Here is a 13,780-nt window from a genome sequence, read left to right as displayed (position 1 = left end):
TGTAGGCATTTTATTATTTTGTTGCTATTGTAAATGGTTTTATAGTGTACATTTTTATTTTATATCAAGTTGTCAGCTTAAAAGCTATTGATTTCTGTATATTAATTTTGCATCTAACAATCTTACTCTGAACTCTTCTTATTGTTGGTAGTACATAGTTTTCACTTGATAGCACTAGTTTTCCTAGTATCATCTAGAAATAGTTTTCTATCCTCCTTTCCAATTTTAATAACTAGTTTTTTTCTTTTGATTATTTGTATTTCCTACTGTATTAGTTGTCTACTTTTGCTGTGAAACAAATTACCACTAGATTTAGCTGGTGAAAACAAGACACATTTATTATCTTATAGTTCCTACAGGTCAGGAATCTAGGCATGGCTTAACTGGGCCCTTGACCTCACAGTCTCCATGAGGTGGCAATCACCATATTCTCTAGTGTAAGCTGGGGTTTCACATGATGAACTGACTGAAAAAGAATCCATTTCCAAGCTCACTTTCATGATTGTTGGCAAGATTCAGCTTCTCAAGTATTGTTGGACTAAGGATCTCAGTACCTTGGTGACTGTTGGCTGGAGGTGAGGTCAGTCCTCCAACCCTCCCCAGTATTGCAAGAGAGAAACAAAGACAGAAAGAAATAAGTCACGATCTTACATAACCTTATCATGGTCCATCCTCTCACTTTTGCTGTAGTCTATTGGCGAGAAGCAAGTCAATGAGCCAGCCCACACCTAAGTGGGGGAGCTGCACAAGGGCATGACCACTAGGAGGAGGGGATCACTGGGGACCATCTTAGAGCCTGCCACACTCACCAACTATAACACAAACAAGAGATTATGTAAAATATCAATGTGAGGGCAAGGAAGTAAATGTTCGCTAATCTACAAACTTTTTGTAACTCAGGTGGCTTTCTATTCTTTGCTTTTGATAAAATGAAAGGAAATTTTCATGGAACTGACTACTACTAGATCCTTAAAAAATAATTTTGGTTGATAGATCATAATATAACTTTTAATTTGTAATTCAAGTTTTCAAAAAATCAAGCAACAATGATCTTTGAAAAACTTTTTAAAAATCTATTTATATGAATGAGGCTGATCAGTGCTTTTCTATATAAAAACAAAAGATAAATCCAGGCTCAGTGGCTCACACCTGTAATCCCTGTGCCCTGGGAGGCCAAGGAGGGAGGATCACATAAGGCCAAGAATTTGAGGCCAGCTTGGGCAACACAGCAAGACTCTGTCTCTTCAAAAAAATTTAAAAATTTGCCAGACATGGTGACATGCACCTGTAGTCCTAGCTACTCATGAGGCTGAGGGGGAGGATCCTTTGAGCCCAGGAGTTAGAGGATGCAGTGAGCCTGTGTGACAAAATGAAACCCTGCCTAAAAAAAAAAAAACAGAAGAAGAAGAAGAAGAAAGAAAAGAAACTCATGCTTAATTCTGCCTTGGTCTGAGTATAATTAGTATTTATCGACAGAAATGTGTAGTAATTGAAAAAATAGTTATTTTCATCTTAATGAAATATATGGTCCTGATTTTTAAAATTTTCAAACTTAGGTTTAATGACTAGGTTTTAAATACAGTATATTTATATTGTTTTATCAAGTGAAAGTCCTAATAATTATAATGACTCAATCACAAGAAATTTTGAAATTTTATTTTGTATAATATGTGTTCTGCACAGAAGTGTTATAGAATGCTGAATAAAAGACTGTAAAATACCATGGAATACTATGCAGCCATAAAAAATGATGAGTTCGTGTCCTTTGCAGGGACATGGATAAAGCTCAAAACCATGATTCTCAGCAAACTGACACAAGAACAGAAAACCAAACACCACATGTTCTCACTCATAAGTGGGTGTTGAACAATAAGAACACATGGACACAGGGAGGGGACCATCACACAACGGGGCCTGTCAGGGGGTTGGGGGTTAGGCAAGGGATAGCAGAGGGCTGGGGGATAGGGGAAGGATACCATTAGGAGAAATACCTAATGTAGATGGCAGGGGGGATGGATGTAGCAAACCACCATGGCACGTGTATACCTATGTAACAAGCCTGCATGTTCTGCACATGTACCCCAGAACTTAAAATTTGACCGTAAAACAGTAAGTATATTACATTAGAAAAAAATATGAAAGGAGTGAAATGAAAACATTAGTCCAGAGGAAAAGGGAACTGACAAAAAATTTCTAACTGTTAAGGAATTGGGCACCTGTAATCCTAACTACTCAGGAGGCTGAGGCAGGAGAATAGCTTGAACCCCGGAGGCGGAGGTTGCAGTGAGTCGAGACCATGCCATTGCACTCCAACCTAGGCGACAGAGCAAGAGTCTGTTTCAAAATTAAATTAAAAAGAAAGAAAGTATAGCTTATCTATATATTTTAATGAATTATAAAGTTCCTATGATATTTAGATTTCATTTAACACAATAGAAGAGTGATATAAGAGTTTTACTTTAAAATGTCAGTTTTTACAATACATTCTATCATAGTCTGCAACTATTTAAACTTATTTAAAATGTCAGGGGTATAAATTTTTTAAATTTACTTTAAGTTTATGAGCAAAAAGTTTGAAGAAACTGCTCCATGAGGAAGGAAATAGCATGAACTGAGTTGCAGAGATGACCAAGAGCATGAAGTATTTGGGAAACCACAGGTAGTTTCAGTGTCACTGGCATATAAGAGCCCACGGGGGAGCACTGACAGAGTTTGGAGAAGTAGGGAATACAACCATGAAGGTCCTTGTGTGCTACATCTAAAAGATTTGAACTTTATCCAAATGGGTTGGGGACTAAATGAAGGATTTCAATCTGAGGAGAGGTGTGATTGCATCTTCAATTTGGAAAGAGCACTTGGATAACGTTTCGTGGCAAGAATTAAGAGGAAGCACAGCAGCCCGCAATACCAATTAAAAGTCCACTGCAGAAATTCAGGGTACACTTACAGCACAGACAGGTGAGGGAGAAGATGAAACCGATGAGGAAGTGGAACTCAAGACGCTTTAGCAATTGAATAGCTGTATGAATATAGAGGGGATTGCAGATTTCTGGCTTGCAAGTGCAAGAGGAACAAGGTTGAAGAAAGGGATGACATCTGTTTAGGAGGAGGCTGACCGGAGAGATCTGTGGGATGGTTGGATTTATGGTTCTCTGAAGCCCAGGAAGTGGATCTGGGCAGGAGATATAAATGTGGGAGTTGGAGTCTGATTGTTAATATCTACGATTTTGTATGATTATTCATAGGAGAAACTTGCGTGTACTTTTTATTTTATGCAAGATCTCTGTCAGGTTTTAGCATTAATGTTATAATCTCCAGGTATAATATTTGAGAGACTTCTTTATCTTTTAAACCCTAGAATAGTTTACAGAGCATTGAAATTTGCTGCTCCTTAAAAGTTTGGTGGAATTATATGGTCAAACTATCATGCCTAACTGAGTTCTTAAAGAAGCAGCCCTTTGGTGACTTTATTTATTCTACTGAAACAATGTGTTTATGCTCTTATTTCTTCTGGGGTCAGTTTTAGTAAATTATATTTTTCTAAAAATATTTTCATTTTACTCAGATTTTCAAAGATTTTCCTCAGAGTTGAGAAAAGTGGTCTGTCATGATTGTTTTAATCTTTTGTTTTTGTCATTATTTTTCTCATATCAGTTTTTATTTCATTAATCTGTTTCTTCTTTTATTATATCAACTAGTGGTTTTCCTTTACATAGGTACAAAAGAAAGAAAAAGAGAGAAAGAAGAAAGAAAGAAAGTAGGGAGAGAGGAAAGAAGAAAAGAAGGAAGGAAGGAAGGAAGGAAGGAAGGAAGGAAGGAAGGAAGGAAGGGAGCTGAGGAGCTGAGTGGGCACTAACTACTAAACAGACTTTTCTGACTAGTGGGTTGGAAGCTGAGACCTTGGATCTTCACTAAGGGAGCCCACATGTGCTCCCGACTCACAGCTGTGGCAATCTTTCTCCTTCCTCAGTAGGGACAGCCTCTCTCAGAGGCTGCTCCAGAGTACAGTGTGGATCCTTGCAAGATGGAATCAAAGATCTGGGTTTGAAAAAAATAAGAAATAAACTTTCAGATTTATTAAGTTTTCACTTTTCTACTTCATTAATTTCTGTTTTCATATTCATTTTTCTTTTCTTCTATATTTCTTTGGATTATTTTACTGGTTTTTTGTAACATTTTCAGTGGGATGCTTATTTCGTATACTTTCACTATTTATTTTTTCGTTGATATGAGAAACGATATGGTTTTAATGATTTCTCCCCTCCAGATCTCATGTTAAAATGTGATCCCTGGAAGGTGTTTGGGCCACAGGGGTTGGCCCCTCATAAGTGGATTGGTGCCCTCCTGCAGTAACGAGTGAGTTCTCACTCTGTGAGTTACCACTAGATCTGGTTCGAAAGAGCCTAGCATCTCTCTCTTGCTCCCTCTCTCACCATTTGATACCCTGGCTCCCCTTTGTTTTCTGCCATAATTAGAAGCTTCCTGAGGCCTTCCCAGAAACAGATGCCAGCACTATGCTTCCTGTACAGCTTGCAGAACCATAAGGCAAACAAACCTCTTTTCTTTATAAATTACCCAGGCTCAGGTGTTCCTTTATAGCAACACAAACAGACTGACACAAGAACGTAAGGCTTTTAACTTTCATCTCAGCATACCTTTAGCTGTATTCCTTATGATTTGTAGTGTTTTCATTTTCTTTGTTTTCTCAAAATATTGTAATTTTGGTTTGTATTTCCTCTTTAACAAAAAAAATTGCTTGAGAGAGATGTGATGGTGATGGTAACGTTTCTAATATCCAGGGGAAAAGATCCTTTTGAGTTTCATTGTTATTGTTAATTTCTTCTTTGTTTCCTTCTTTTTCTCCCATTGTGGAATTTATTGAGGTTTTATTTGAGGGATAATATACGGTCATTTTCTCAAATCTGCCATTGTCACTTATATTCACAGGAATAATAGATTCATGCCTGTACATCACATCTATCTTACTACTTTTGTTATTAAGACTTCTACATCTTTGCTTATCTTTTGCCTACTACTGCTGTACTTTGATCTTCATTTCCTTTCATATCCTGTAATTTCTGTTTAATAAATGTTGGTGTTATTTGTGCACAGATATTCATTACCTTTGTATCAATTGCATATTAGTATTATATAAAGAGCACTAGTCTCATTTCATAGTTTTTGGCATTAACTAATATTTGTTTGATATTAAGATTGTGGCCTTTCTTACCTTTTTGTGTGTGTGTGAAGGGGGTTATTTTTCAGATACACTTTTGCCCATTCTTTTTAGTCTTGGTGAATCACTCTGCTCTAGATGTTTCTCTTGTGTATAGTTTGCTTTGTGATCCAATTTGAAAATCTTTTTCATTTAGTAGGTTAATTGAACCCATTTATAGTTAGCAATATAACAAATGCAATTGGCCTTTGTTCTGTTATTATTAAATGTATAAGCTCTCTCCTTTCTAAGTTTTGTAGCTTGTGGTCTGTTTACTTTTTGCATATTTTCTTCTGTAGAAGGCTTGTGGGTTCATTGTCCCTCCCTCTTTGGGGTTGCCTGAGGTAGTTTTGACCTGGCCAGAACGCTTAGAAATATTATTGACTGATCAAATTTACCAATTAAAAGATAAATGAGGGAGTTGCAGGCTTGCTTTGTACTGAGGTATTGCTTTTTATTTTTTGTTTTTGACAGCTCACATTTTATCTCCTCCTTTGGGTCCTTTCATTTCTACTTGATAATGTTTCTTCATATTGGCAATTGATTTCTTAAGGGTTTTTTTTTTTAACTCATGGCAAAATATTGGGTTACAAAGCTTTTCTGGTATTCTTCATCTGATAGGTTTTGCTGCCTTTTTAAATTATACCTTTCCATTGACGCCTGGTCAGCTACCTTTTATTTTTCCCAGTATTGAATTAGTTGGATTTTCCCAACTGTCCATGTGCAGGTGATGGGTACTTTTGTTAAGTTTTTTGTTTGTTCATTTTGGTGTTTTCTGAGGTTTATCACTGCTTGCTGTTTAGCATGCATTTTCAGCTCCTGTGCTTTTTTTTTAATCGTTTCCTGAAGCCCTAATTTTTGGAAGCTTTTATCTGTCTCTAGTTTTGCTAAAATCGTGTTTCATTTTAGCATTAAACACCTCATCTGTTGTTTTCTTATGACATACAGAAGAAAAAGATTACTGATTCACACAAACATATTTACATTGGAAATCCAGGTGCATTTCTTTTCAGGAAGTCCTTGAGTGGAAACCCAATTATGAAACTCTCATAAAAGAGCTGATTTTCTCTTTGGGAATGGAGCAAAAATGATACATATCTGACCATTTCCCTTCCCCTGAAAATGAGCAGGCATTGTTCTAAATATAAACCAGAACTTGTTCTTTAAACTAGGCGAAATGACTGTCTGGAGGAAAAGTGTCCAGCAAATCTGGACGTTTTGTTAACTCATGGCCTACACAGCTGCCCAGGACTGTCACCTGAGCCAAGGCACACGCTTTTATTATCTTTGAGCTATTCATCAATTTGAGTGTATTTGTTACTTCAACCTAGCATAGTCAAAATAATACATGCCATTGACACAAAGAACAATAAGCCTCTATTTTATAGTTGGGCTTCTACAGCTCTTTTAACAGGTAGGAAATAGTGTAGACAGACATTGACCCAGCAGATACCAATTCAGGTCCTGCCTGGCTTTAGAGTTAGTCCTGGCTTTCAATATTGAAGTGGGTTTCAGCAGGAACAAGGAATCCATTTATTTTTCAAAAGATTAAGCCCAGAACATTTGGGTGGTGTTGCCAATGGGATCAGGAAACTTCCAGGTCAGGGAGTGTCCAGCTGAATGACATCATCAGTTCAAAAAACACAAAACCGTAGCTGGAAATTGAGGATCCCATGTTGCCTGTCAGTCATTGAGATGAAACAAAGAAGAAGAGCTGTGGTCAATGTCCGGAGTCAGACAAGGTAGCAGAATCAAGAACCCCAGGGATGGCAGGTCAATATGCAAGTCAAGAAAGCCAGTGATTCTGGCTGCTGGTTCAAATCCCTGCCACATTTCATGCTAATTTGAAATCTTGAGCCACTTACTAATGTCTTGGGGCTGATTTATTTCCTCTATAAAGTTTGGATAATAAGGCTATATATCTCAAAATGTTTTGTAAAAATTAAACATCTAAAGGGCTTCAGTGTCTGGCACATAGTATTAGGTCGGTAAATGGTGACCGCATTTTATTACGCTGAATGAGAAAGATGATGGAGTAAATCTGGGGGGAATCAGGATCCAGCACAAACAAAAACCTGACCAGAAAAGGTTGAGAACCAGGACTTTGTTCAATACAGAGATTCCATTTGAAGCTGTGGCCTTTGACATTTGGTCTTGTTCTGCCTGGATTTGAAAGGTCCAAGTGTGGAGTAACTGCATTATGCCACTTTCCCTACAAACCTCTGTGACTCACCAAGTCGCCAGCACTGGCCAGACAGCACATAGTAGTATCCTGGCCACTCACATGGGGGAGAGGGCAACAGCAGGAACCATTCATCTGTTAGGAAGAGCACCCTAAGATCCCTAGCCCTGCAGGGGAATGCTAGGCAGTTTCAATTCATTGAGATTTACTAGGAAGTAAGGAATGAGAAGCAGAGTTTGCATGGGTGTCAGAATCTCAAGTGCTCTGAACGTCAGCTGTGTCACTTTTAAGGTAGATCTCTAAATCTTTTTTTTTTTTTTTCTCATCTGTAAGCTACTATTGCATTATGGCTAAACAAGGTAACATGTGATCTTATAAAATACCTAACAGAGCATAGCAAAGTAAATCTTTAACACATGTCAATGGCAGTGGGAAAATGGTATTTAGGATCTGTGGTGACAGTTAAGGGGCTGGATGAGAACAATTCAGTTTTTTTCTAAAAACAACAGTTGGAAGCATTGTTGGCTGTGCCTGAACACTTAACAATGTCCATTGCGTGGTGAGTTTGTTCTGGTGCTGTTGAGGACCTTTGAACTCGTGGACAAGTGGACGCTCCATCCACTTGGGCCACTCTTGGAGCCGCTGTGCTTTAGGGGCTGCTCCCCTCAGTTCTTGTCTCCCATTTCCTCAGCATTATCTCCTTGCCTCCAGAGACACTGTATGTCCCCAGGAACCTTATGGGCTCCATAAGGTTCAGATACTGATACCAAGAGCCAGGAAGAAGCAGAGCAACATCAAAAAGCTCCATGATAGAAATCCTTTATGTCTGAGTAAGGAAGCAAAGCCAGGGAGGTCGAAGAGTGAGTAGCAGGCATTAGTGAATTCGATATGGAACATGATTTTGACTATGAACTCACCTGCCTGTGACTACAGAAATTGACTTCAAGTCCCCAACCTGTGAAGAGAGGAATTTGAAGTCCTCAACATACTCCTAAGTTGTTTTTGGGTGTTCACAGTGAGGCTGACAAATCAGCCCATCCCAGTAATTACCACTGAAGTCCACCTTTTCTTCTCCTCAAGCTGACATTCACTGTCTGCAAAGGCAAGATGAGTCTCTTGTCTCATCCAGGCCCCTGTCACTCCCACTTGCTGAAGATCTAGAGATAGAGCCTTCTGGATTTTGTACATACATCCAGGAAATAGGTTTTCAGTGGTGTCCAGAGCAGAAGGTCCCAAATCCCCACGTTACCTACAGTTATTTAAAGAGCCAGTTAAGGACAGATGCTCCTATGTTGACAGCCTCCCTTTTCACCCTCTCTCCAGGAGTCTCACCTTTTTTTTTTTAATTGCATTTTAGGTTTTGGGGTACATGTGAAGAACATGCAAGATTGTTGCATAGGTACACACATGGCAGTGTGATTTGCTGCCTTCCTCCCCTTCACCTATATCTGGCATTTCTCCCCATGATATCTCTCCCCAACTCCCCATCCCTCACTGTCCCTCCCCCATTTCCCCCCAACAGACCCCAGTGTGTAGTGCTCCCCTCTCTGTGTCCATGTGTTCTCATTGTTCAACACCCGCCTATGAGTGAGAACATGCGGTGTTTGATTTTCTGCTTTTGTGTCAGTTTGCTGAGAATGATGGTTTCCAGGTTCATCCATGTCCCTACAAAGGACACAAACTCATCATTTTTGATGGCTGCATAATATTCCATGGTGTATATGTGCCACATTTTCCCTGTCCAGTCTATCATCGATGGGCATTTGGGTTCGTTCCAGTTCTTTGCTATTGTAAACAGTGCTGCAATGAACATTCATGTGCATGTGTCCTTATAGTAGAATGATTTATAATCCTTTGGATATATACCCAGTAATGGGATTGCTGGGTCAAATGGAATTTCTATTTCCAGGTCCTTAAGGAATCACCACACTCTCTTCCACAATGGTTGAACTAATTTACACTCCCACCAACAGTGTAAAAGTGTTCCTATTTCTCCACATCCTCTCCAGCATCTGTTGTCTCCAGATTTTTTAATGATCGTCATTCTAACGGGTGTGAGACAGTATCTCAATGTAGTTTTGATTTGCATTTCTCTAATGACCAGTGATGATGAGCATTTTTTCATATGTTTATTGGCCTCATGTATGTATTCTTTTGTAAAGTGTCCGTTCATATCCTTCGCCCACTTCTGAATGGGCTTGTTTTTTTCTTGTAAATCTGTTTTAGTTCTTTGTAAATTATGGATATCAGCCCTCTGTCAGATGGGTAGACTGCAAAATTTTTTCCCCATTCTGTTGGTTGCTGATTCACTCTAATGACTGTTTCTTTTGCTGTGCAGCAGCTGTGGAGTTTGATTAGGTCCCATTTGTCTATTTTGGCTTTTGTTGCCAATGCTTTTGGTGTTTTGGTCATGAAGTCCTTGCCTATGCCTATGTCCTGAATGGTTTTGCCTAGATTTTCTTCTAGGATTTTTATGGTGTTAGGTCTTATGTTTAAGTCTTTAATCCATCTGGAGTTAATTTTAGTGTAAGGTGTCAGGAAGGAATCCAGTTTCTGCTTTCTGCACATGGCTAGCCAGTTTTCCCAACACCATCTATTAAACAGGGACTCCTTTCCCCATTGCTTGTTTTTGTCAGGTTTGTCAAAGATCGGATGGTTGTAGATATGCTGTGTTGCCTCTGAGGCCTCTGTTCTGTTCCATTGGGCTATATCTCTGTTTTGGTACCAGTACCATGCTGTTTTGATTACTGTAGCCTTGTAGTATAGTTTGAAGTCCTGTAGTGTGATGCCTCCCGCTTTGTTCTTTTTGCTTAGAATTGACTTGGCTATGCGGGCTCTCTTTTGGTTCCATATGAAGTTTAAGGTGTTTTTTTCCAGTTCTATGAAGAAGGTCATTGGTAGCTTGATGGGGATAGCGTTGAATCTGTAAATTACTTTGGGCAGTATGGCCATTTTCACGATATTGATTCTTCCTAACCATGAACATGGAGTGTTTCTCCATCCATTTGTGTCCTCTCTTATTTCGTTGAGCAGTGGCTTGTAGTTCTCCTTGAAGAGGTCCTTTACGTTCCTTGTTAGTTGTATTCCTAGGTATTTTATTCTCTTTGTAGCATTGTGAATGGCAGTTCGTTCCTGATTTGGCTCTCATTAAGTCTGTTATTGGTGTATAGGAATGCTTGTGATTTTTGCACATTGATTTTGTATCCTGGAGTCTCACCTTTTCTTCATAAATGTTAGGAGCAAGGAGAGCAGTTTGTTTGGAGCAGGAGGCTGTCTTGATTGCTCCAAACCCATTTTAGCTAGTAAGTCCTAGATGTGTTGTCCCAGTGACATGGGAGAGAACAGGAAGTGACTAAGGAAGGCAACACGGACCATGGCAGGGCTCCGAGCTCTCACACACCCATTCAGGATTTATGCATGTATACAACACCAAAGCCCTGCTTTCTGCATCCCTCGCTTGATACCACCCAGTTCCCATCTCCATCACGCTGTCCTCTGGACCATCCCTCAGTGCTGCTCACTTCTTGCTAGCATCAGGCTCCCCCTGCCGCCTCCTATGGGGAAAATGATTTGACCGCCTAGTTGCGCATGTTCAGTGCTGTGCTATCCTGTTGATGACAGATCTGTTCTTAGTTGGTTTCCTTCCAATTTTGTGTAAACCACAGTATGTGTGTAAAATGCAGACTTTGCAAATAAACATGTTATTATGGGCACCAGCTGGTGTTAAACTGGCCATTTTTTTTTTCACTTCTTATACATTTAGTGCTTATAGACATCAACTGGTGTTGTATTGACCTGTTTTTCCACTTGATTTTTGTATATTTGGTTGTTTTAGTGTAAGTATGTTTTTCCTTAGGTATTCATGATCAAATTTACCCCTCAGCATTTTACTTTCTTTCTTCATGTATTTCCTTTATTTCATTTTTAAATCTCCTTAGGAGAAGAAGTTCACTTACAATCTAAATTTTTGTGGAGTACTGTCCCTTTATATTTCTCCTATTACTTTTTTTAAACTAACTTTGATACCTCTCCTTCACCAACTTACTGTTTTTCTCTTTAATAGTGACCACTTGGTGCTTTATCATTGTCCACTTACCTAACATTTTCTGATATCTATAAGATTTTCTTCCCTTACAGTGAGTCATAGTGAGCCCTGCGAGGGTAGAGAAGCTGGTTCTGCTTTGCCACCTGAGGCACACAGACACATGGTAATAAAAATAGCATAGAATGAGGCTGCAGAGCCCCCTGCACAGAAAAAAGCACTGTTGGATAAATGGCCATAAACAACATGACATAACTTGCAACAGTGCCCAGACACTACTAGCTGATGAAACTCAGCGTGGCTTTCATGGGAAGAGGCAGGCGTACTCTGTGTAGCTGCTGCTGGCAGACAAAGGAAAAAGTGTGACTTACAACCCCTAAGGTTATCCTTAGCAGCAACACAGAAACCCTGATTCTCTCCAATAGGCTTGCATTATTTTCCAGCAAATGAACCACATTTCACGAAGATCTTTGACACTGTGATAATGTCCTGCAATACTCACTTCTGACTGTTTTGTCTCCTCATAGAAAAAAACAACACCCTGCATTTTCAAACTGTTGGTTATAAATTCTCAAGTGTAGACCTCACATAATTGGGATTTATCAATACTCAGCCTTTTCAGTAAACAACATCAGAAATTCAGGTGCGTTTTTCAGGCAATTTTATTTCATCTTCTTTTTTGCATCCTATGGACTTAATGACTCTCTGATGCCCTAATGCAACCTTGCTTTCTCTCAACATCTAGAATTCACAGACTAATTCTGATTATTTTCCCTAGCTCGAGGTATGGAATCAACTATCCTTCCAATGGGCAGTGGTTTCTCTTTTCAGAGAATTGTTTTAGAAGCCACTGGCACTGGGTCTACAAATAAGCTTGTTCCACATTCCAACTGGAATTTGTCAGGATGACAGCAAAAATATCCGAGAGCATAAATCACTGTAGGGACCGAACAGATAAAGTCTCCTTTTAAAAAATGTCCATGGGTTCTTATTGACATTTCTAATTTACTTCTATTTTAATATGTTCTTTGCCTTACTCTAATAAAAAGTTTATAAATTCATTTTTTTCAACTTTTGGGCAACTAATTTTTCTTGTTTTCATTAATGTTAACAACCACAAAGAGCTATATATTGTCACACCAAATCACAAGTATAATTTCAGTGCCACCATCCCAAAATTCAGGCAGTTCGTATCTTCTCTTCTTTCTTGACCCTCAGTTCAGCCATCCTGAAACCAGCTTTACAGTGTGTAGGTCCCATCAATTCTTTGATCAGCATCATGTTAGCACCAATATCTGAAAGGAGGAAGCCCCAGCCTCCATCTAGGTGAACACCAAAGAAACTAAGAGCTCAGAACACTTAGTATGATACATAGATACCTGTTTGCTTAATAAAAGATGATAGTAATAGGCCAGGCGCAGTGGCTCATGCCTGAAATCCCAACACTTTGGGAGGCCAAAGCAGGTGGATCACCTGAGGTCAGGAGTTCGAGACCAGCCTGGCCAACATGGCGAAATCCCATCTCTACTAAAAATACAAAAAGTTAGCTGGGCATGGTGGTGATGCCTGTAATCCCAGCTACTTGGGAGGCTGAGGCAGGAGAACTGCTTGAACCCCGGAGGCAGAGGTTGCAGTGAGCTGATGTCGCACACCATTGCACTCCAACCTGGGCAATAAGAGCAAAACTCCATCTCAAAAAAACAAAAAAAAAGACAATAAAAGGTAATTGTAGACAAATGCTACTTTTCAAAGTCACAAAAATATTATCTGTCAATTTTCTGCATTTGAGGCCCCCAGTTTGAATTTAGTTTATATTCTCTTTATATTTTTTCTCTTACTAGTGCCTTTGTATATTTATGGAGCAGAAATTTTAGTAGTAAACTCTAACTTCACAGAGGGCCATGGATACATACAGTGGTGTACTGGCGCTGGCCTGTGCCAGTTGATAAGAGTCAATTGGGTGCTTCTCTTCCCAATTCTGCATCAAAGTTGCCAATTAAAAGATAAATGGTAAACTCCAGAGACATCATGTTCATGGCATGAAATACGCATTGTAGGCCAGGTGTGGTGGCTCACACCTGTAATCCCAACACTTTGGGAGACCAAGGCAGATGGATCACCTGAGGTCCAGGGTTCGAGACCAGCCTGGCCAATATGGTGAAACCCCGTCTCTATTAAAACTACAAAATTAGCCAGGCAGGGTGGTGGGCACCTGTAATCCCAGCTACTCAGGAGGGAGGCTGAGGCAGAAGAATCACTTGAACCTGGGAGGTGGAGACTGCAGTGAGCCAAGGTCACACCATTGCATTCCAGCCTGGGCAACAAGACTGAAACTCCATCT

General features: G+C 39.5%; 1 protein-coding gene across 1 annotated transcript in view; it reads right to left on the bottom strand.

The window, feature by feature from the left end:
• Positions 1-6,469: 6,469 nt before the first annotated feature.
• The window catches only part of MOBP (myelin associated oligodendrocyte basic protein), a 66,685-nt gene continuing 59,374 nt past the window's right edge, over positions 6,470-13,780 (bottom strand). Inside the window, exon 7 of the mRNA XM_032271118.1 lies at positions 6,470-6,895. The gene's annotated coding sequence lies outside the window, so the exon portion shown is untranslated. The remainder of the gene's footprint in view (positions 6,896-13,780) is intronic.

Source organism: Sapajus apella, unplaced genomic scaffold (assembly GCF_009761245.1).
Source record: "Sapajus apella isolate SASKATOON/1434 unplaced genomic scaffold, GSC_monkey_1.0 scaffold4, whole genome shotgun sequence".
NCBI classification, from domain to species: domain Eukaryota; kingdom Metazoa; phylum Chordata; class Mammalia; order Primates; family Cebidae; genus Sapajus; species Sapajus apella.
This window is presented reverse-complemented; position numbering and strand designations above follow the sequence as displayed.